The sequence below is a fragment of the Ursus arctos genome, unplaced genomic scaffold, assembly GCF_023065955.2.
Source record: "Ursus arctos isolate Adak ecotype North America unplaced genomic scaffold, UrsArc2.0 scaffold_4, whole genome shotgun sequence".
NCBI lineage: Eukaryota > Metazoa > Chordata > Mammalia > Carnivora > Ursidae > Ursus > Ursus arctos.
This window is the reverse complement of record NW_026623056.1, coordinates 65,262,543-65,288,263: the sequence shown is the minus strand read 5'-3', so window position 1 is coordinate 65,288,263 and position 25,721 is coordinate 65,262,543.

Genomic DNA, 25,721 nt, shown 5'->3' with positions numbered 1-25,721 from the left:
ATTTGCTTTTTCACATTGTCTCTCCCATGATATGAAGAGGAATGTAAATTTCAGTGAATTTCTTTATCATAGCAAATAAATACCATCTTTATATGAAACACAGTTCCAGTTCTTCGTCCATCAGTTTTACTCCTGCCCCTCTCTTTAAGAAACATGGAAGTTCAGGATTGAAAGGGAATTAAAAATCAACCTCGGGCCCAATTAATGCTTGGACATCTGGAGTTCTGCTCAAACACGTCCTGTTTTACGGAACTAAATTCCTCACTGAGCAACACATTCCATTTCTCAAAGGCTTGTATTCTGAAAAAATCCAACCTTTTATCAAAACTAAAACTGTTACATTCACCCACTGTTTTTTTTATATACATTTTGAGCAATATAGAACTTTCTAAATTCTTTTCCCCCAGATAGTCCTTGAAGACAGTTCTTACACTTCTTTCTTCTACCTGCTCCAAATACTTCCTCAAGTTCACAAGATCATCAAGCAGCCCTCCCCGTGGTACAAACTTCCTAATTTGCTCGAGGTTGTCAGCCTTCCTAACCCACAAAATCAGCAAACGGTACTGCTATATGCAGAGTAGAACACAATCATATCATTTCTTTCATCCTATTATTATACGGCCATCAGTGTAAATTAAGTTTAAAATTACCCCTTTTTTGGGGGGGGGGGAAGCCATATCATGTAATTTCCCGGCAATTAAACTCACTAAAGTCAAATTGCATAACTTTTGTCCTGTAGAATCTAAGTAGGGTTTTTGTACCCAAACTAGAGCATTACACCTATTTTTATTAATTTTCACTTGTTAGGTTTGACCTGATCTTTTCCAGAGACTCCCACCGAAGTGCCCAATCAAGGCACGGTGGGACCTTGAGAAAGGCAGCTAAAGCAAACTGTGGTGTGGACTGAGAGAACTTTACAATGAAGCACCTCGTGAAGAAACCTGTCTTTCACTTGTCAAGGGAAAATCTGAGAAAGGAATGAAATGAAAGGAGGAAGAAAATTCTTCCTCAGACTTTAGACTAGAGAATGTGTGTTCCTTTGCATATGGCAGAAATAGATCACTATAATATATGATGCTATGATTGAAATAACCGTGTGTTAATTATTGAATAATCTAATAAAAAATTACATTCTGGTCCTCATAATAGAGATATTTATCAGTCGGCAGCACAATTATTAAATATAAAATCTAAATATTTAGTCATAGAGTTTGTTATTTCTATCTGCTATTTCTATTTCTATCTGTTAAGTAGAAGATATCCCAGGGAAGGAAGGTTACATAATGTATGTAGCATTTAGATAACACTGCCCATATGCAAACTTAAGTCTTTCTGTATGCCTAATAAAAATAAAGCAAAAATAGCATGACAATATTGTAAATAAAAGAATGCAAATATTCTATTTGTGTGAGAAGAGGAAGGACAAGGTGAGTGTGAGTCCAATTATTTTCCTGAAAAAATAAAGGAAAGTTGACTTAAAAACAATTCCTTGAGCAATATACCATAGAATGTACCAGCCGTTGTTCTAGTTCCTAGGCAAACAGAACAGACAGTAACTCCTCAGAGGAGAGATGCAGAAATATTAAATAGTCAGCTGATGTTGAAAGATAGAGGGAAAAAATAAATCAGGGAATTTGGACCAAGAAAGCCAGATAGACAGGATATTCAGTTATTAAATAGGCTCATAAAGTAGGAGCGAGAAGAAGTACTTGGGTATTATTTGAAAGAGATGATAGAGCCAGTCAAGAAAATATTAGAATAGCATTCCAAAGAGAATGAGGTGCCAATGCAGAGGCTGGAGAGTTCCAGGGGTGTTGAGGGAACTACGAGAAAACAACTGTCTATAGAACATGATGAGCAAGAAGCAAAATAAGGAGATGTCAGAGACACGATGGGGGTCCCATGATAGGACTTTGGTCGGTCTTTGAAAGGGCTTTGGTTTTCACTTTGAGTGAAGTGAGACGGCACTGAAGGGTTTTGACAGAAGTGATATAATTTGACTTATAGTTTAAAAAGGTTACTCTAGCTGCTCTATTGAGCTTAGATGGCAGGGGGATGACATGAGAATAGAACCAGCAAGAAAAACGAGAATGAGATCGCAAAAATTTATACAGGTAGTAGTGGTATCTTAAAACAAGGGTAGAGCAATAGAGCTTGTGAGGAGTTGCCAATTCTGAAGCTATTTGGAAGGTAAAACATGTATTAATACAAATTACACTGGAAAGCTTTTCAGAAAGAGAATAAAATCCATGCAGGTCTTTATTCCCTTAATTTTATCCCAGGGTAAATTCAAAGAAATCAATATATGAAATAGTAAGAACTCAAAAAATATTACAGAGTCAGAAATTCAGCTGTATTTTTCTTATCAGTGAAGCAATCTTTGATCAACCTAAAAGAAGATAGTTTGTCTCTACTTTCATCATATGCATTATCTATAATATGCTAAATATCATCCTGATGTTATAATTACGTGATGGGTTAAATGAAACCAACCCCCAAATCTCAAGTAACATAAAAAGAAAGAGAAAAAGCAACTTAATGCTTATAAAATTGCATGCATGATTCTAAAATGTAAAATTTCAGTCTTGTTCTTTGAGGGGAATCATAATATTTAAAAACAAGCACTGCCTTTTATTTTTATTTTCCTCTTGTTTTGGTGTAATAAAACATGTCTATGGGAAGTAGGAAAACACTATTGCTTTTTGTTGACTTGTTGACTGACATGATAAGCTTTATTTATAGGCTAAAATTAAGAAAAAAGAAAGAAGAGGTAAATTAAAAAACAATGAAATCAAGTTCTGTGTTCCTGGATGTTATAAATATATAGCTTCTGGTAGAAAACCATCTCAAGTAGCTCCCAACGAACTTCAGCACTCAGTAGTATGCACACTCTTGTCCAACCCCTTTCCCTTGAGTGGGAGCTGACCCTAATGACTTGCTTATAATAACTGGAATATGGCAAAACTGATGCAATGTTACTTCTGTGATTAAGTTACAAAAGACTATGACTTCCATCTTGTTATCATTGTCTCTTGATGGTGCTCTTCCTTGTCCTCTCACTAACCTTGCCATGGTGCAAGACACTGTATGACAAAGCCCACATCACAAGAAATGAGGTAGGCATCTAGCCAACAGCTCATGAGAAATTGAGGCTCAGCCCAACACCATGAAAGACTGAATCGTCCAATGCCCATCGATCGACAAAGATCCTTCACAGAAAAGTCTCGAGATGACTATATCCTTATATTTCTAGAACCAGAGGACCCAGCTAAAAAGCATGTGGATTCCTGACCCAGTAATCTGCAAAATAACTGTGAGTTAATGAACATGTGTATTTTAAGATGCTAAGTTTCAAGCTGCTTTTATGCAGTGATAGACAACAAATACACACTTATTTTAGTGTATGGGCATATTTAGGAGAACTGTCATTTAACTGTGAACAAATATTTTTAAGTAGATTGCCTATGAATTTAGTGTCCTGGTTTTAGATACCATTCTTAAGAGATAATGGTCAACTATAAAGGTTGCAGCAGTGAAAATAGGCTTTTGAGAACAATAAACCCAAGTATATTGAGTTGAGGTAATGGTTCAAGCCTAATGAGAATATACTCAATAACTGAAATGTCAGTCACAGTCTTCCATTTTACTTGATACCTGTAACTATGCAGTAGGTATGGCACGTATGAGTTTACTATGATTCTGCACTGTTAATATGTTTCATGATTTCAAGACTCATTAAAGTCAGAGAAGTATGTTATACTTCCTTGAATTTGAGGGATGGGAGGAAGTTTTTCCGTTTGATATTCCTTTTCCATTTCCCCCTGTTTTCAACTGTCAATTGCTAAAATTTAACTGGTCATTTGCTTAAATTCTCTTGAAGAGTATCATTCTAAGAGACTATAACTCTGTTTACGACAGTTAAAATATCTTCTCTGTATTATATCTTAAAGTTAGCCAAGAAATATGTCATAAGGGAAATATAAGTATCTAGTAAACATATTAATAACATACCCTATGAGGAGTTGTATCCATCCTTAGTTGTACTCAATGTCAAGATTATAAAGATGAATTTCTCTGAAAGATTTGCTTTCTATCCTCAGTGAAATATTTTTGCTTTACGTACAATTCCCTCAAACAGTAAGTTCTTGCATTAGTTTAAAATAGAATGCTATTCTCAACACAACTAGCCAGCACCCATTAACAGTGGGAAATGGGATAACTAACGAGTTACTTCTCATGCTTGTTTTTCAAAGTCTGAATGAAACATTCATTCAGCTGAACTTCATTCTCCGACATTAGCCCTTCCAGCTACAATTCTCAAAACGTAGAAGTCTTTATGCTACAGATCATAGATTATTTAGAAAACCGCTATTGCCACTTGTCAGCAATGTGATCTTAGGGGAGTTAACTGATACTTCTGAACTTTAATTTTCTTATCTCTAAAATGGGGTCATAAACTATAGCACACATGGTTTAATTTTTTTTCATAATCATACAAGATAAGAAAAATAAGATTTAAACTCAAAGTTTAACTTAAAAGCATGAAAAGTATTGGTGTTATATAGTGTGTCACACTACGGTGTAGTAGGAATGGAGACATGAATATTTTCTCTCAAACTTATATGCTTTTTGTTTGAAAAAAATAGATTATTATAATCAGTCTCCATTAGAGTCAGTAGTAAAATAATGATCATAAAATTTATCTTCTGCTAATATGTTATTAAAACACAACACAAATAATGTTTGTAATATCAAGGAATATAAGTTCATGTCCCTTACAAATGAAGAGTTAACAGTAAGTAGTCCAAATACATTGAAGCAAAATAGTATCTTGTGTTTCTTGTATTCATGCCTTTAAATTCGATCTCAAAAGAAATCACTTGAAATAGAAATATTTGCAGTTTTCTCATGGAGCTCACTAAACCCTTAGCCGTGGGTTAGCTTTTGCCTTACACTCTACAGAGAAGTTTTCTCTGCATTTTATCACCCTTTCATTTGAGGAAAAAAAGACCAGGAAAGCATATTCAAAACATAGTTTTTCTTGAGTGAACAGGAATGAGAGACTTCTGAGATTCTTGTATTCTGCTTTATAGACCATCAAGAATAGATATACATGATTAAAGATTGATTTTGCTTAAGTAAAAATGACTTCAATATGAATGAATCAAGGGTCAGTTTCTGGCACTGTAGGCTCATTGGAAATATTAAACCCATCATTTACTGTAGATAATTTGTGTAAACCAGGGCCTTCCAGATTGCCGACTTAGTCTTCTTAATAATATTTTCTAAAAATAGTATACTTTATTTTCTCAATAAGAAGGCCATAAAAATAAAAAATTAGAAAAGAGAGACATCTTAGGTAAGATATTTTGCCTTCAAATATTTAGATTTTATTTTTTATATATGTACGAGAAACTTCTGGATAGAGCTGCCAGAGTCAAGGCATTTCTATCTCACTCTCTTCTCTGAAATCTATCCAAACTACAAAATGCATGAAGCTCAAATAGAAATTTTCTATCTTCAATGAAAGCATGAAAAGCCAACTCAACTTCAAACCCTAATCTATAAATAAGCTGCCAAGAAGAGTGATATTGAGACCAATTTGTGGCATGATGCCTAGACTTGATTTCTCTGTGTCTGTGTCTTTATCTATATCTGCATTTGCATCTCTAGATGTTAATATACATGAAACCAGATAGCATAGATCTAAAATGTCTATGACCTAAATAGCTGATGATCAATTACTGATCTGAGATAGTAAGTTGAAGGAGCTGGATGGCTTATGGGAACCATGTGGCCTTATACCACACCACAGAGTGGCAGAGAGTGAGGCCAAACAAGGAACTGACAAATATTCACAAGTACAAGTCTATAAATGGGAGGGAGTGAAGGGGACAATCTGTCACAACAGCCAATTGTGATCCACTAAAGAAACCTGTAAAAATATAAGACCATCAAAAACAAAAGTTTTTGAGAGAATGACTCCATCTGGCCTGTTTACTTCCTTTTCACCCCAAATACTCAGAGCGCTGAGTGGATCGTGGTGTATACATGTGCTCAGCATGTATGGGGTAAGAAAATGTTCAGAGAAATATTTCCTTCCCATCGTATTTTTCAGGAAAGAGCTGATCCTGACAGAATAGACTTCACTTAAAAAATGAATCAAAACCGGAAGGAATCTGCACCCAAACTGGATAAAGAGAGCATGATATAAAATGCACAAAGTAATACAACAAATGAAGAGAAAACAAAAGCAGCTATTAGAATTAGTGAGAAAATTAAAACAAAACAAAACAACACTCCATGTAAATGTTTTCAAAGAAACGTTTTAAAACATGGCCCAGGACAAAACATCAAAGAGAAAAAATTAAAAATTAATAAGACAGAAGGAGTTAAAAAGTAAGCTAAGGCAAGGCAAGGACACATACTAAAAATAAAACAGAATAAAAAAATGGAAGTAAATATCATCTTACTAACTGCAAGAATTATAACACACATACTAAAAACATAAGCTTAGAAAAAAGCATAGAAAAAAGAGTTGAGAAAAGTGAGCCAAGTAAAAGTGGATTCACAGATCCAGTGAGAAGCCAGGACTTTTCACACGCCTTGGCCTTGAGTAAGACCCCTGGGAGAGCCCAGGTTCTGACAAAGTTTCAAGCATGGCTGAGAATGAGATTACAAACAACATTGCAAGGTCGAAGCTCTAAGTGAAAGGTTGATATGGCAGGATTAAAGGATGTTAGATCCAAAAACTAAATCATATAAAGTTCTTAATTTCCTACGGAGCTGATATGATTTTCTCATGTATCCCAAGCTTTTGGGCAAGGGAGAACCTTCAACCTTTCCCAATTTATTTTCTCATCATCTCTTCTGATAGATAAAGTTTTTTGTTTTTTTTTTTCAGTTTTAAATAGCCTCTGCTCTTCTCTCCATCACGTTCGTTCCTCTCGAGATGCTGTTTTGCTATACGACAGAGTTTGCTGTATACTTTCATGGAGGTGGGACAGAGAGCCTCGCATTCACATAGGAATCCCTTTACTGCTCTCTGAGTCTTGGTTTTTCTCTTCAGTGATAGTAGTCCTGGTCCTTTTGGTTAAATTTTGCCCTAAAGCAGTGATATTCCACGCAGGCCAAGTGTGATGTAGTCAAAGTTGTATCCAATACCATTTTTAGATTCAAGAAAGAAAGCCTCTGCCATTGGGTCCTACAATTTAAAAAGTTCCACTCTAGCCTTATTCTAACAGTGCCTCTCTCCTGGAGTGAGGTATCCCCTGAGCCAAATGAAAATGAAAACCTGGAACACCTGTGCTCATCTTTAGTAACAGACCAAGCTCCTATGATCCAGATATTTCTTGTCCAAATGGTTCCTGCGCCCATTTCCAAGCTAGGCATGAGCCTGTTCTGCTCCAACCTTCTAAGAGCAGTCTATACCACTTGTGTATGCACCTGAGACAGATAGACTTTAAAGGCAATGCCTCCTGATGTTCTTAATTTGTGTAATTCTCAATCTTCTCCCCTTGAATGTAAGTAGAACCTGTGAGTGCTTCTAAAAAATTGGATATGACAAAGATAATGGGATGTCACTCCAGTGATTACATGTTATATGGCAAAAGCAATGGTATGTTATATTGAATATGTATATATGTAATATAGGATTACGTTATATAAGACTCGGTCTTAGCAGGCAACTCATGATAAAGTCTTACTCTCCTGTTGCCTTTGAAGAAGCAAACCATAAATGCTACCCCTTTAGGGAAATGAATTCTGCTGATATGCTAAGGGAACACATAATCAGATCCTTCCCCAGTTAAGCCTCCAAATGAGAATGTTGCTAGGCTGACACCTTAAATGTAACCTTTCAAGATCTATGCAGAATATCCACTTAAGCTATGCCTCAACTCCTAACCCAAAGAAACTGTAATATGATAATTATGGGTGTTTTGAGCCACTAAGTTTGTGCTTCATAGAAAATTACTACATTATCTCCAAGGTCTCCAGGGTGGCGTTAAGGAAGGGTAGTTAGGAGGACTGAATGTTTGGGTATGTGGGCTGGGTATGTGGGCTGGGTGTCCTCAAGCATTATAGGAGGCCCCGTGCAGAATATGAAGGAGCCAGAATGATGGGCAGGAGAAAGTAGGAGAGAGGCAGGCTGGGATGGCTTCTCCTACACTGCTTTGGTCTGATACAGAACTCCAAGGAGTGCTACAACTGTAAATCTAAATATGACCTTCTTGGTTGTGCTAAAGGTAAGACATTAGAACACATTTCATCTGATAATATGTTAACATTAGCTATAGCTTTTAAATAATGGAGACTATGATATATAGATCTTTCTTTGTACTTAAGTCCTGGGCCATCCCCGCTACATCAGCCCTATTTTGGAATTGGAAGGCTTAGACTCCTGAGGTCCAGTTGTTAACATCTTTGGATTCCCCGTAGAGTAACCTGCCCTGATGCCCTCGGTCAAAATCATTCCAAAGGGTACAGAGACCCAGCCAATCCCCCTGCCCATGCATAGCTTGATAAAAATCACATGCTGAAGGTAAGGTAGGATTTCTTAGTACTTTAAACATTCAAGGGGAGATTTAAAAAAATTAGATGAAGATTTTCTCTCTCTTTCTAACCGGGAATAATTAATATTTTACTTCATGCTGCTTCCACGAATTGGTACAGAAAATGGGAGGGGATAGGTTTTCTGCAGTATGGTTTCTCCAAGAGTCTTCAAAAGTCTGCTAGGCAAAAAGTCCTCCTTTCCTTTCGGTTTTCTCGTCAACCAAGCTAACCTGGTTTCTCCCCCTGATATTTTAGTTGAGAAGAGGGAGGTTAGCACATATTGACCCCCCCACCACCACCAATTCCATTCCTTTTTACACATTCTCCCTGGGCAGAAGAGCTGGGCTTTCCATTATCTCTATATGATGTCATGAGTTACTCAGGCCTATAGTAAGGTAGCACGTCCTTGTTAGATAGGACTGATTTTTTAATGGTATATCGTTCATGGTACTGTTTTTCTATGATCAAAAGTCACCTGTGAAACAAAGTTGAAAAATGACCTCTTTGTTGTAGGAGGGATTTTCCAATCCTGGGACTATACACCTTAGAGCTAAACTTTGAAGGTATAAGGCTAGAAGGGTACATGAAGAAGAAAAACTGGCTTAACACCACCCAAATGAAACAATACAACCAAAACATTTCCTGTCACTTTAACAGAAAACTTTTTTTTAATGTAAGTTTGTATGCTGAGTGTAGTATTGCTAGATGCAATCATTATAACTCACAATCTTAGCTAGCATTCCACCAAAATGTTATGATTTTGAAAGTGAACAGATAAATAACTTTAGGAAATGCCACATTAAATTGCCATGGAAGCAAAGACATCCTGGGGCTGTGTGCACAACAGTAACAATAAAACATGTCTAGCTATTGCAAAAAGAAAAATATATATATCAGAGTTACACTAAGTGGTCTAAATGGTAACAAAAGAAACACCTAGCAATGCCATGAGATTTAACTGAAGGTGGGAGGTGAAGTGCAGAGGAGCATCCAAAGCTATTATGGATGATTCTCTTCTTCCCCCTTTTTCAAATAGTGTCAGGCAAGACAATGGGAGAGGAAAAAGGAAGAGGCTGAGACATAGGTGAGTGCACGGAGGTCATTTGTATCTGCAGCTGAGAAATTGGTTTTGAACATAAAGTGTGTTTATTTTAAAGACCAGAGAAATTTAGACATGTCTAATGGCCTGGGTCAGTGCTTGTTTGTATATAGAGCTTGTTTGTGGGAGGGTCTCTATGCCTCCCTGGACAGAACGCCTTTTGAGGGGGAAGAGAATCGAACACATAGGCTATGCCCAACTACAATGCTCAAGACATGTAGGACTCTCTGTATTTGCTAATCACAAAAAGAAACCCCGAGTGCTGTTGCCAAGTGATTGACTAATTCTGGAGGGAGTCTGGGTGGTTGGCAAAGAGAGACTATGAGAACCAAAAGGAGAATCAATGTCTTTTCAGTTCTGCAGAGAATACTGTGTGCATAGCTTTGCTATGCTGAGAGCTCCAGGGAAATGGTCATACTCCAGGAGAACAGCCATATCTGAGAGTTGTGTCTAGAAGCAACTGAGGTTCTTACCAGGAAGATGGGGTCAGGAAGACGCGTGACCTAATTGTGAGCAATGGAGGAAATGTCTGAATGCCTCATCCAGCTTTTCTGGGAGCACATTCAAGGGCTGCAGGCTCTAGGTTGACAGGGGACAGTGGACCATTTGTTTGTGGACACAACTGAGAAACCACATATGGACCCAAAAAGATATGTAGAAGAGATGTAAAAGGAACCAAAAGCACTGAAAGTCAGGCTGATGCAAAACTCCACAGAATAAGGTACATGAATCGTAATGTATCCCTATTTGTACACCAAGATTAATGTGTCCCAGGAGCATGGGCTAAAAAATCCTACAGATCTTCCATTTGTCAGAATTTTATATATAGCACAACACCATGTGTGTAAAGAGATTGCATATGTATATGTTTGTCTATGCATAAAATATCTCTGGAAAAAAACACAAGTAGCTGATAACAGGGGCTGCCTCTGGGAACTGGGAGGTGGTGTGTGAAGGGGAAGTTAACTATTTTTAACTTTTTGCATGAGTCTGACTTTTGAACATTTTTACCATGCACATATTTCTTATTCATAAAACCCCATACAATCTAATTATAAATAGAACAAAACAAGTCTTAGTGTTTTTAAAACCCATTTTTTCAGCAGATAAAAGGTCCAAAATATAATGTCAATAAATGAGAGCAGCCAATGCCTCAATTTTTAAATAGTATAGAGGCCAGTATGTGGGTAAATCTATTGTTTCAGAATAGACAACAATGTGATTGTAAAGATTCCAAAAGTCTTACAGGCCAAAATCCATTTTTCCCATTAGCCTTCAGGAATCGCCATTAAAAAAAAAAAAAAAAAAGATTTGATCTGATTATGAGATAATTTCTTAATGCCTCATTTTTCTTTCCTTCTACCTGCCAGGAAACTCATATGGACAATGCTAAATTATAGTTCCTGGCAGTTATTTCCCATTTCCTTTCTGACAATTCTTATCTGTATTTATCTTTATGTTTGTACAGCTATTTTACGTAGTGGTTTGTTTTTATTAACAACCCCAAATGTATTTTGGCAGTAGAAACTGCTTAAAGTTACGTAATCAAAACCAAAAAACCAATAATAATAATAATAATAATAATAATAATAATAATAATAAAAACCAAGTAAAATAATGAATTGAACAACCAATACTGAGACAATATATTCAAAGACTTTCAGGTAAAATTATAGGGCAATGCATATCCATTCTCTTTTTTAAAAAGTATATACTCATCTGTAATCCAACTTCAGTTATTAGAGAAATCTTTCTGTGAAAGGCATTATTGAGAAGTCTTTCTGGGCAGGATAAATAACAGGCATATCTAGAACACATATTCAGAGCTGGCTTACCTTAGAAGTTTGCTTACCTGGGAAGTTATAAATTAGCTTTTAAGAATTCTTGAGAGACACTGAACCAGGCTCAGTATTCCAGCAGCTTGAGAATAGGAAGCTCATACTGGAGCTGTCCAGGGTCCAATCTACCTGGTCTTATGTGATCTTATGTGGTTCTCAGCTGAGGGTGCTTCTGCTCCCCCTTTTCCTCCAAGGACATTTGGTAATTGTAGATACATTTTGGGTTATCACAACTGGGGAGGAGGATGACATTGACAATTTATTGGGTAGAGGTAAGGATTGCTACCAATCAACCTACAGTTCACAGGACAATTTCCCACAACAACGGATGATCGGCTCCAAAATCCCCGTAGTACGCAGACTGAGAAATTCTAGTCTAAATGTATTGCTCTCTTGGGTTTTGCTGCCTCTCTTGAGGTATTGTGAGACTATTGGGCACACCTTCTTCTCTTTGCCCCACTTGATAATTAAGAGAAGGTGGTGGGTCAAGAATGGAGAGGATTCACTTACTTTCCATGCTCTTGGCCACAGTGCCACTGTATCTATACTCAGGGATATTTTCACAGTCTGAGGAGAAGGCATTGAAATGAGAAGGAAAAAAAAAAGGTTTTCTTTAATATTTCATCCCTCCGGATTCCTCCTCTGAGGCAAGAAGTGCACAGCAAATCATTTGCTTGAATAGGGGTATGGATAGAGCAAAATGCAAGGAGATAAAGAAATAGATTAATAAATACTGTTAACAAAATGTTATATTACCCCTCCTATATTATAGAAATGCTAAAAGCATTGAGTGAGAGAAGGTATGGAGCATCTGATTTCATCTGGCATATAAAGAGGCTAAAATGTAAAAATAGAATGAATGTAGGACAAAAGTATTAGCCTAGAGGCAGGTTGAGGTGATCATGAAATGGTTGGATAGAATTTAGAAAACCCGAAATCTGGATAATTAAACCCATGGATTTTTTTGCAAACCGAAGTTTTGCTTTAGGTCTTTTCTCCTTGTATTCCGATGATTTTTTTTTTTTAATTAGGGGAGGGGTAGTATTGGAAGTAATTTTTTTCCCCTACTTTGTACTTTTCTAGAGATAAGTATAGAAATACGTAAGGAACAATAAAGAAGTAGATATATGGGTCCGGCCAATTCTCACATTTGTTAAAGCATTCTCGAAATCATTGCACATTAGAAATATACCTTATCTGTTCCCAAAGACCAGGTAAAAATAGACATGAAACAGAAGATGAACAGATACTGAAATTCTAAAATATTAGCATATTCACTAATATATTCACTAATATGTTATATTTACTAATCTTCATATATTTCATCTCTTTCAAAATTTAATTTAAAATGATAGACAAATATTTAAGAGCACTTCGACATTTGCTTTTTCATATAATTTACGTCTTATTACAGGTAATGATAAGCTTTTAGTGCTACTCGTTAGAAAATGAAGTTCATCGATGTAACAAACGATAGATTCTTGAAGGGCAGCAGAATGTGCTACCCCAAAATATGCCTCTTTGACATAAGGACTGTTTTGAGCTGATTATTTTGAGAAACAGCAGACACAAGAGAAGCTCTGGAAACCGTAGAAGTACCCTTCTGTAAAGGAAATCTGCATTTGTAAAGTTATCTCCCTCTCTGTAGGGGATAGAGAAGGGTAACTCTAAGTCACAAGAAACACTTACCAACAGAGAAGTTACTGACTTAAATTTCTTAACCCTTGCTACTCCTAGTAACCTCTCAGAACTGGCCTCCCACAGAAACATCTTTTCTTTCCACTTGTATTTCACTAAAGATGGTGTTTAAGCTGGTGATTTAGGCCACCCCAAAGGGTGACTCATTTTTCCCTGGATATCTCCCATGTATACATGAGGTATATACTTTAATAAATTTCTGGGGTTTTTTAGTCGATCTGTTACAGGAGTCTTAGCTAAAAAGTCAGAGGAGAAGGAAAATTATTTTTCCTCCCTTACACTCCAAAAAACAACAGTAAGAAAACAACATACTGCTTGATTTTAACATTTTCTCCTCCCAGGGAAAACTTTTCACAGTAAGAAAATATATTCTAGATACTGGTACAAAGAGAGATGGTCATTAATGTAAAAACACAAAGGAAGGAAGGGTTACGGTGTTTATCAATATCTTATTGTAACTTCCTTTATCTCAATTACACAGATACTAGGTTTGCAAAATGCACTAATCTGTTGGACCTGCAACCACTGGCTTCCCAGAAAACGATGACTACTTCAACTATGTATTCAACTTCTTCCTCTTCTTTGTCCTAATCACTCCTCCCCCGCAAAAAGGGGTGAGGGGGCTTGCTTTCTTTTGAGAGAGGACTTTCAAGGCAACTGTGTAGAGATAAGTTTCCTATCCCTATGTATTCTTTTGCTGACACCACAGTAGGGGAACATAATAAAAATATAATCTGTTTTCATTTTCTTTGGGAGCAGTATTTTAGTTCTGTTTTTTTGAAATAGATTCTTTTAAATGCCCTTTTAAATCTTCAACTGCATTCTACTACTAGCTTCTCAGAGGTGGGTCCTATACTGTCATTCCTTTTTAAACACCATACTTTCTCTAGAAGAGCTCAACACTCATTAACATCCAAATGTGCACAATTTTCAAATTAGATCTCAATTTCATTAAGATGTGTATTTCCAACTGCAAGGTTCCTGATACTTAGGCTTGCAATTCATCAGGTTACCTCAAGATGGTGGTGAGGCTGTTAGTTTGCATAGACTGTAGGTTGAGTATATCATTACCTCTCCAGAATGAAATGTGTCCACAATCTAAGCAGGATTCAGGAAATACTTTTTTATAATTCTAATAACAAAATCATATTCGGTTTCTGTAAGAAGTAATAAAAGAAATACTCACAGGAGAAAGACTATAGAAATTCAACAATGTAGGAACTTAACAATGCTTACCCCTCACTAATTTAGGGACTCCAAAGGCAAGTAATAGACATTTCTTTCTACTATCGGTGAATTTAGTGACCTGCGAGTAGCTTTAGGTACTGAATTCAACACAAAGCTGGAAGCATAAGGTTTTTCTAGCTCTTCTACTTGCAGTTTAGTCTTCCTGTAGACTTATTTTCATCTTTATATTGAAAAGAAAAAAAATGCCTTTGTGTTATTGTTGCATGCCAGTATACCTAGCACAGACGTAACAGAACCATGATGGATTTGCTCCATAAAGAACTCTGAGACATTGATAGTAAAGAGCATCCAATAGGCCCAGATGGAACTGATTCCCATCTCCATGCTCTTGGCTACATCTTTCCTTCCTGATAGTTGAATTTAAGTTGGTAGTATTGAGACACATGACATAAGGATAAAACTAAAATCTGAAATCAGAAGAGCTAGGTTTTCTCCAGAGCCAGAGAAACATTGTCCCAAGTCAGCCACAGGCACCATGAGATCTGATACCAGGGCCTGTCTTGTTTACTAGTGACTCTTCACATCACTATGACCCCATCCCTAGCACCTCGTACAGTAAAGAGCAGTGAGTCTGTGCTTACAAATACCACTAACTAAATGATCACATGTTACAAAATTTACTCGTCATCCCTATGCCACAGTTTCTTCATCTGCAAAAAGGGGAAAAAATATCATCTAACTCAAAAGAGTTAATATGAGGGTCAAAGGAGATAATGCATGTTATCTGCAGTGGGCAGAGGAAGAAGGAGAGAGCGAATCTTAAGCAGGCTCTATGCCCAGTGCCAAGCCTAACATGGGGCTCAATCTCATTACTCTGAGATTGTGAACTAAGCCCAAATCAAGAGTCAGAGGCTTAGCTTACTGAGCCACCCAGGTGCCCCATGTATGCATGGTTTTTAAACTCTCAAGTATTATGCCAAATTAGCTGAAGTTACTCTTATTATTTATTAAAGCATCTAGATTCAACAACAACATCATCATGCTAGAGCTAAGAGCTTTGTAACTAATTACACTTTTTTTGTCCTCCATCCTCCCCTGGCACATACCAAGCCTGAATAAATTCAGCCATCAAGGGCTGTGTCTGTGTCTGCAAACACACCAAAAAAAAAAAAAAAAAAAAAAAAGAAAGAAATCAAACAACTCAGCTGGTGAGTGTTCTGGTTTCTAACCACCTCTGGTATATCACATAGGATAGGCTAGGTCACACTGCAGTAAGAAACAGCCACAAAAGTTTATAGAGCTTAAAGCAAAGGTAAACTACTTCTTCACACTACAGTTCATGGTGCTAGGCTGGGGGTTCTCATCCAGGACAAAGTTGTGACCGAGCATGACAAAGTAGTCACTGTTTGGATTATTTGTTAATTGTGACAGAGGAAAAGAGTTCTGGAAGGTTTTCCACTGCCAATTAAATCTTCCTTCCTGAAGTAACACTGGGCTCCTCTGTTAATCAATTCATTGGCTGGAAATAGTTCCATGAGGGACAGAAGATGAAAGCTGGCCGTGAGCTAAGAGGCTGAAGAGCTGGAAATACAAGATGAACATTAATGGCTACCACACTTGGACCCTCAAAGAGTCCCCCCAAATCCTACCTGTTCCAATCTTTTCCCTTTTACTTTTTTGCGACAGCCATTTGCAACCTTCTTTTTTCTTCAAATTTCCTACAGGTCTCTCTCTAGTCTCTAAAGATGTTCTCTCCACCTACTCCATGGAGAAATGGAAGTTATCAGCCCCTCTGGTGTGCTAAGATCTGTGAGGACAGGGACGGTAACAGTCTTCCTTGCACTTACATCCTTTCTGCCTAACAGTGTCAGCACATAAAAGTTGTCAAGTAACCATTACACAAATCTTTCCCTATAAATATCAGGTCTTTCCCATTGATATCTGTGGTAAGCTAAAAAGTAGCCCTACTATGACATCTGGCATTTGTGTTACCACATACGACAGCAAAAAAAGGATGTTTGCAGATGTGATTCAATTAAAGATCTTGAATTGGGAAGGTTATCCTGGGTTATTTGGCTGGGCCCTAAATGAAGTATATGCATCTTTATAATAAGGATGCAAAGCAAGATTTGACACACAAAGAAGACTATGTGAAAATGGAGTGGAGAGAGATCTGAAGAGCCAGGCCTTGAATATTGGATATTGAATATGGCAGCCAGGAATCAAGGATTGGCAACACCCACCAGAAGTGAGAAGAGGCAAGGGATGGATTATTCCCTAGGGCCTCTGGAATCATTATGGCCTCTCTGATGCCTTGATTTTGGCCCAGTAATGCTTTGGCTTCTAGAACTGAGAAGAAATGCCACTGAGTTTGTGGTCATTTGTTGTGAGAAACTAATACATATCAGATTTATGTAGGATTTATATTTTCTAAAATGTGTGCATTGGGCAAAACGTCTTCCTATATTTGAAAAGGCTTAATATTAACACAGAAACTAAAAAATTAGTTGTGATTTTTATTAACATGGGTTTGCTACATTTCACGAAGTTATAGTACTTGCAGTATTGTTTTACTTCCTTGAAATTTAGGGTGGAGTTTTCAAAGTATCGAAATTATGCTCAGCATATAGTTGACTGTCTCCCAGATCTGGATAGTTTAAAATATATTCATTATAATTGCTACAGTTTGTGGAGGTAAAATTGCAAATGGTTCGACTTTAGTAGTCGTGGTAGCAATGAGGCTTACCAAAATTATGTGTTTGTTTATTGAGTTTGCTGCCCTCTCTCCATCTTGTCTTCTCTTTTTACGCATTAATAATGTGCTATATTTATTTTGCTTCTCCATCAGTTCCTAATTCACTTTTCTTCAAAATATCCAAAATCTAATAGCCCTTACTTACATATATTGGCATTGCTACAATAGAAATTCAATCCCTTGAAAATATAAGGAATGAATATAACTCTACAGAAATCTTTGAGTTGTTCTTTAGAACTCAGGCTACAAGTATAGAACATATCTATTCCAGATATGAAAGCAAATGAGGCTTTCACATGGAAATGACAAACTATAGTCTTTTTTTTTAAAGATTTTATTTATTTGAGAGAGAGTATAAGTGGGGGCGGGGGAGGGGGAGCTGCAGAGGGAGAGAGAGAAGCAGGCTCCCCACTAAGCAGGGAGCCCAACATGGGTCTCCATTCTAGGACCCCGGGATCTTGACCTGAGCCAAAGACAGACACTTTAACACCAACTGAGCCACTAGGTGCCCCAAACTATAGTTTTCATGAAAACTAGAATACCTAAGTACAATTTAGAGAATTGTTGAAATGGGCTCTGTGAAGGAATTAAAACTCTTTCTTAAACACCTGCATACTTGCCCAGTTATCTAAGCAGAGATTTTAAACTCTCAAGGCATATATAGCTACAATTTTCTGTTAACATACAGTAATATTTACCTCTTAGGCAAATTACTTCATGTACAATTCTCGTGTATGTCCATTTATGCTTTATTTCATTACAATTTGATTTTTAGAAAATAAACCCTACCACAATAGATTTCTGGAAAAAAATTTAATCAACGTAATGCCTCTTTGTAATAATCGGGTGCCACTGTAAGCTACTTCATAAAGTAATAAGAAAATAATTCGCTCTGTGATATTTTGTTGGTCTATAAGCATTATATTGCCACTTCTGGAATGGTTTTGCTTACACTCTAAGGGTCATCAATACAATGGGAGTTTAGAGCTCACTCTCCTATTTCTGGGTGTTCCCTATACCAGCAGCACAGAGATAATGCTTTTGTTTCTATTTAGATTGTAAATCCTTTGTGCATTCCAAATATTAATCAGTGTTTATTTCACTTCTGGATCCTCCCTTTTCTTCCCCATCCTGCCCTCTATAGTTTTCACTGGCTACATAATGAGACACAGCTGATGCTGTTTATTCCTGTCGGGATATTTTTAACATCAGACTTTTTCTCTGTACATTCAGCTTCGCCCACTCTCATTTGAATCGAAGCCGTGCTGCTCTTTGACTTGCCCCTCAGGAAGTCTCATCTATGCACAAAACACCCTTTGAAGTGAAAGGGAGCTTCCCTCTTCAATGGTCTTCCTTATCCAGGATGCCAGGAAAGAATAGGTTCCTCCCAAACAACTGAATGTAGGGGTTGTGTCTTCTGTGTTTGACAGGATCCCCATGTCCCCACTTCTTCCAGAATGTAAAGTGGTGCCAGCCGGCTCCACCACCCACATGGGCGTTTCTTAAATGTTAAGTGCATGGCTGAATGAAACCTAATGTGAGACTATGAGAAAAGAAAAAAACCCCACAAAACGAAAAGTTAATTCACATTTTCCAGTTGTATCAAAAGCAGTCTGTCTCTGATAATATATGGAGGCATTTAGCAAAAAGAAGTAATTGCAGATGGAACCAGTAAGTGATCCCAGAAGAGCAACAGACTTCAAACAAAAGGGATCCACTGCATTCTTATTGTGTCTGTATTTCCCAAGAGAGCAAGACCCTTGCTTTATTTGGAAACATGTTTAATTCCACTAGAATTTTTAATGTGCTATAAGTCAGCAAAAATTTGTATCACAGAAAAGCTATAGTGAACCAGGAAAAATAAAAGGTGAGAGTGGGTGGTTGGTAAAATAAAATGATGAAGGACTATTTAGCTTGAATTTATAACTGCTACTTAGGGTTTTTTTCCCCCACATTTTCATTATCACAGTATTGTAACACTTTTTAAATGTTTATGAAGTATTATTTTCTAATGAAGCAAGTATTATTAAGAAAACGATTCTAGACATCATAATATTTCAAAAAGTATTGATAAAATGACAGGCTTAAAATATGAGATGGCATGGAAATGGAGGAAGAAACAAAGAAACAATATATTTGAATATATCACTTGAGGATTGGAGGCTTTAATGCTCCAAACTGGAAAACCTGAAAGGAAACACTGAACCTCAGCTATGACATTCACCTGTACCTTTCAGTGTACGCATATGGCGAAACCAGAATAATGGAGACAACCAAATACTGGCTATTGACACAAAGAACATAATCAGCAAATCAAAATGCTCAACTAGATTCTAGATCGAGATTCTAGAGATGGTGGTTCACACGTGGAAGGCACATTCAGATTCTAGAATCCTCCTCCCCCCACCCCCCGTCTTTGTCACAGTAACTAACTGATGTTATCATGAGAACTTAAGAGGCAAAAGGGCAGTTTGCCCTAACGGTTCATGTTAGGAAATGTCAGATGATTCTTCGCCAAGGTGAATAATGTGATAGGGTGGTGGATGCCTTAACAGAAGAGAACTGGAAAACATGCCAACTCTGTCCCTGCCTGCCTCTACTCTATACTTCTTAGAGTGCCCAAGGCCTGACTGAGAGAAGTAGTGAGTCACTTCTATGACTGGAAGACAAAACACCCATAGTTTAAAAAGTAAGCCTCGAGGGGCGCCTGGGTAGCGCAGTCGTTAAAGCGTCTGCCTTCGGCTCAGGGCGTGATCCTGGCGATCCGGGATCGAGTCCCACATCAGGCTCCTCCGCTGGGAGCCTGCTTCTTCCTCTCCCACTCCCCCTGCTGTGTTCCCTCTCTCGCTGGCTGTCTCTCTCTGTCGAATAAATAAATAAAATCTTTAAAAAAAAAAAAAAAAAAGTAAGCCTCGAACCTTTTTGATTCTAACAAAGCTGCTTCCTATTTCCAGAGGAGAATCTCACGCAGCTGGATTCACGTGGTTCTCTCAGGAGCATTCTAATTTCTGCAACTCTACCATGCACTGTTTTCCTATGTCTTTCCCCAGTGAGGATCTCCATCTTTTAGGAGTAATCCCTACTTATTGCCATTTTTCAAGGAGCTCCCAAATTTGGCATCTGTTTGATAGCCCTCCTGTCCCATGATAGCCATTATGAGCCAGACTTCAAAGCCATTTTTTGTCATCCCAAATGTCTTGCCCATCCTTTAAGGCCTATTTCAACCAACACTTCCTCCAGAGACCTATCCATATCTTCCAACTGCCACTACCACCACCACCACTGAGCTTCCCAGGACTTGGCAACGTTTTCCTGTCCCCATTTATGGCATTTACAACTTTAACTTAGACCAGAGATATGCACAACTTTAACTTAGACCAGAGATATGCACGTAAGAATTCTTTCCCCCCACCAAACCACAAGCTTCTTAAAAGAGAATCAATGAGTAATTCACTCTTATATGAAATTTATCAATAAATGAATAAATGAGTGGAGAAATACTGATTCCTTTCACTGTATGTGCAGAGACATGGTACCAAGGCACAGTACTCAATACCAGATCCATTAAATATACAACCGTCCTCAGCCTGGTCTAGTCACTTCAGTAGTTAAATGTTTCATTAGTGGAAGATCTGATCCCCTTTACATGAAAATACCTAAATTTTTGCATGGCCTACAAGAACCTGCAAGTTCAGCTGCGGATTTACTTTCTCTCCCTTTGCATCTTTTGACTTTTCCTCTTTACCTTCCGACTTCTATATCCGCAGGCTTTATTTTTTAATCCCCAAATACACCAAAGAGCTCTTGAAAAATGCTATTCCTTTTTCCTGAGAAATAATAACCATCTTTGAGTTCCTGTTTTTCATCTGTTTAACTCTTATCATGCTTCAGATATCAACTATCACTACCTCAGGAAAGCCTTCCTTGACCCTTTGAACTCAGTTCCTTTTTAAACACACACAAAATTGTATTCCATTCCTTCAGAGTACTTTTTATATAAATGACATACTACATAGAGTCAATATCATGATTATTGGCTGAACATCTGATATCTATACCATAAGCTCCCAGATAAGAACGCCCAGGTCTGGCTTTGCTTACCAAATCTATCTCTAGCATCCTGCAGAAACCTAGTAGACAAAGGACACCCAATAAATGTTTGTTGAAAAAAAAAATGGATGCATGTCCACTTTGTACCATAAATGTTGACTGTACCTCTAGGATGATACGTTTCAGTATTATGGCTTTTGCGTCTTCAGACTTGTCTAGGTTTGGATTCGTGCTCTTCTATTAACTTGGAAAAATCAATTACTCTCTCAATTGGCTCAACTAAAAAAATGAGAATAATAATGTCATTTGATGTATATACAAAGGTGTGTGATATTTATTGAGAAAAGACGATGTTTAATAAAAACCAATTTCCTTTTCCTCTCCTCAGCGAATTCTGAGCTCAGTGACAATAGCTTATTTGACTCCATGTAATCAATTAGCAGGATTGAAAGAGTAGATCTTGAAGTATATAGACTTCATAGTCAAAAGACCAAGTGTGTATTTGCTTTCATTCATTTAACAGAGAAGTAACAGTGGGAGTTAGACCATGTAAGGCTTTGTAAATAATGAAAACAAATTTTGATTTTACTCTGAGCACAATGGGGAGATATTAAAGAACTTTCTTAAGAGCTGCAAGGAAGCTTTCTACTACCAGATTTAGTACTAGAAAATGGCAAAGGCAATGCGATGGCACAAGTTTTTTGGGCATTACACTTCTTAGGACAGAAACAAAGAATCTAGAATGTGTTACTCAGTTCAACCATTGTTAGATTAAATCTTTAACAGAAAAGAACAGGAAAATTTGGCTTTGAAGATACCATTTGCAAAAATTTCCTTAAAGTTACCAAATAGCTGGGACAAGGCTAGGTCATAGGTGTAAACAGTTAAACATTTCCAATTTCTAGGTTACCAAGGGAAAAGCACACACAATAATTTAACATAAATTTTCTGTGACACAGGAGGTTTCATAAGGAAATACAGACCCCCCAAAACAGTTAGACCTATATACTTTTATGCTGGGTTTGGTGAAAGGTGAAAAGAGGAATATGTGGTGGAGGAATATGATAGGTTAAGAAGTATAAGGTAATTTTAATATACTAAGGGAAACTTGGCAAGATCTGTTAGGATTCTTCTTGGCATCCTTTTGTCTTCAGAGATAAGACTGTTCCTTTCCTCTAGGTTTAGGGATGGCATTTCTCACATGACCCTTTTAATGGCCTATTTTAGGGAAGAAGAGTGAGGAGGTGAGGAGGTCAGAGTGACCATCTGCTTCTGCCATTTGCTCAGACTTCTTTAGCTTAAATATTCAATATATCAAAGTACCATATTTTCGAATTAGCATGTCCTGAATCCCAACAATATTGGTTGTTGAAACTAAAAATGAGCAAAGTATATATCTATTACATATTCTTTAACCATCTCTAAAGTCAACTGAATGACCCCTCTCTCTGCAAAGTCTAACTTATTTCCCTAGGCTCATGTTTGAATAACATTAATTTCCATAAACTCTCAAACTGCTAGTTCATATTCAAACACTTTTCCCATTGAAATAAAATTAAGGTTAATTAATTTGTAAGGGAAGATTAAAGGTATTAAATATGTAAAGTAGAGCTAAGTACCAAACAAGGCGCGAGATAATGATTGTCTACAAGTATTTGAAGGTGTAAACATCAAAAAGACTAAAGAGCATCTAACACAGAACAAGATTTTGGTAAAATTAAGAAACTAGCATAATATTGACAGGATCTGGACTATGAATAAGATTTCATGGAGCAGAACTACTGAAAATCAAATTATAAATTCTTCTTCCCTAGTGAAGATAGGACACAAAAATGTTTTTGTGTAGAAGCATGTAGAAGGCCCTGAGAAAACTCAGATCAGTAAGTATTCGTTAATAGTTCCCCATGATTTGGCAAAGGCCATTCCTTTCCCTTATGAACAGGGGTTCTCCTCACTACTGTTGTTCTCAATGACTCATAAATCCTCATAGAAGCCTTTGAGGTAGAAGATCACATCAAATAAAACAGGCCTGTACTCTGTACTTGTCTCACTGGTAATGCACTTGGATACCAATTTTCCACCATGAACAGAGGAGGCAGCTTAACCACACCAAAAATGTTTGGCCCTCTCTCAACATCATATTTTTATTAAAATCAGTCAGGAATGGGACTTTGGATGTCTCCAGGTCCAGATACCTGAGGTACGAAAGAGCAATTACATTTCTTATGACTACACAATGTCAAAATACTTAGTGATCTTACAGTAGTTGCATTTTATTTATACCAAAATCCCTTCTAATAACAAATGAGCTAAAAAAAATTTGAATTTAAAACAAAATCAGTTTTCTATAATATTTTATGGATTAGTGCATCTCACCATCCATCTCATAGACTACATGTACATGAGGTTATTCCCACATATAATATTGATCAAAAATCTGATGGAATTATATGAAATACAAAAGCTTCTGCGCAGCAGAGGAAATCATCAACAAAACGAAAAGGCAATCTATAGAATGGGAGAAAATATTTGTAAATCATATATCTGATAAGGGGTTAATATCCAAAGTATAAAGAACTCACACAATTCAGTGGCAAAAACAAAACAAAACAAAATCTGATTAAGAAATGGGCAGAGGGTCTGAATAGGCATTTTTCCAAAAAAGATATACACGAGCCAACAGGTACATAAAAAGGTGTTCAAAATCACTAATCAGGAAAATGCAAATCAAAACAACAATGAGATACCACCTCACACCTGTTACAACGGCCATTATCAATAAGGCAAGAAATAGCAAGTGTTGGCAAGATTGTGGAGAAAAGGGATCACTTGTGCACTGTTGGTGGGAATGTAAGTTGGTGCAGCTATTATGGAAAGCAGTATGAATGTTCCTTAAAAATAGAACTATCCTATGATCCAGCAATTCCACTTCTAGGTATTTATCCGAAGAAAATGAAAACACTAAAAGATACATGCACCCCCATGTTCACTGTGGTATTATTTACAAGAGCCAAGTCATGAAAACAATCTAAGTGTCCACTGATGGATAAATAAATATAACTTGGGGTATGTGTGTGTGTAATATCATTCAGCCACAAAAGAGGAAATTTTACCAATTCTAACAACATGGATGGACCTTGATTACATTATGCCAAGTGAAACAAATCAGAGAAAAACAAATATCATATGGTCTTGCTTATATGTAGAATCTAAAGAAAGAGAAAAAAGAGGAAGAGGGAGGGAGGGAGGGAAGGAGGAAGGAGGAAGGAGGAAGGAAGGAAGGAAGGAAGGAAGGAAGGAAGGAAGGAAGGAAGGAAGGAAGGAAGGGTTACAGAGAACAGAATGGTAGTTGCCAGAGGTTAGGGATGGTGGGGGTGGGCAAAAACGGGTGAAGGTGGTTAAAAGGTACAGACTTCTAGTTATAAAATAAATAAGACCTGGGGATGGAGTGTACAACATGGTGACTCTAGTTAATAATACTGAATTGTATATTTAAAAGTTGATAACAGTTCTCATCACAAGAAAAAATGTGTTAACTATATGTGGTGATAGATGTTAAATAGACTTGTAATAATTTCACAATACACACATGTATCAAATCATTATGTTGTACATCTAGTGTCAATTATATCTCAAACAACAAAAATCTAGTAATCTTGTAGAAAACAGTATTCAAGCATGACTTGTTTTAAGTGACGCCATCCTGGTGCTCTCTGTTTCTGCTTATTTCTCAGGAATCACAAGTAATCTGAGATTAAATCTACTCATATTTACCATATAAGCAAAGATCAGAGAGATAGATGAATGAACTCATCTGAGAGCTCTAGAGTCTTCCCCGAAAGCATGAAGATACTGTAAAATTCTCCCTATTCTTGAATAAATATGAAAAAAAAGATATATTGCCTAAAAGAAGTTTTCAAAAGCCCTGATTAGCCACCCATATTCCTGAGGAACAACAGGGCAGAATCAAATACTATATCGAATCTGTATAGAAATGAAGGTGAAGTGAAAAATGGAATGAGTTCCTGGATTAACAAACTGCCATCCTCAACCATTGCGATAGCCTAATTCCCACACCAGAAAATTCTCTGCAGCTCTGTAATTGTTCCAGTTTAGGCAGTGATGAATAAAAGTAGAGTGCTCTTGGAAACATTTTGAACGTGTTGAAAAAAAAAAAATCCAAAAATTAGAGCAAGCGATTTTTTTATCTTTGAAAAATAATATGTATAATTGCCTCGTTTATCTATTTCACTTTAGATATGCTGATATAACTTTCAAAAAACTTTTCCAGCCATGAGAAAAATCTCAATTCTATTACTCCTGAATTTTTCATATAGGCTTCAATTGCATAAGGCTAGAGGTTTATCACAGTTTTCTGAAGTAAAAATGCAAATTTGAAATCTAAATTTTTATTGTTTCCCCTTCTTGCTTGCTGTAGGAAGTGAACGTGATGTTCATTCCACTGAGAAGTTAGAAAGTATTTTAAGAGGCCACCTAAAACAAACAAACCAACAACAAAAGAAAACGATATGCATCTGTG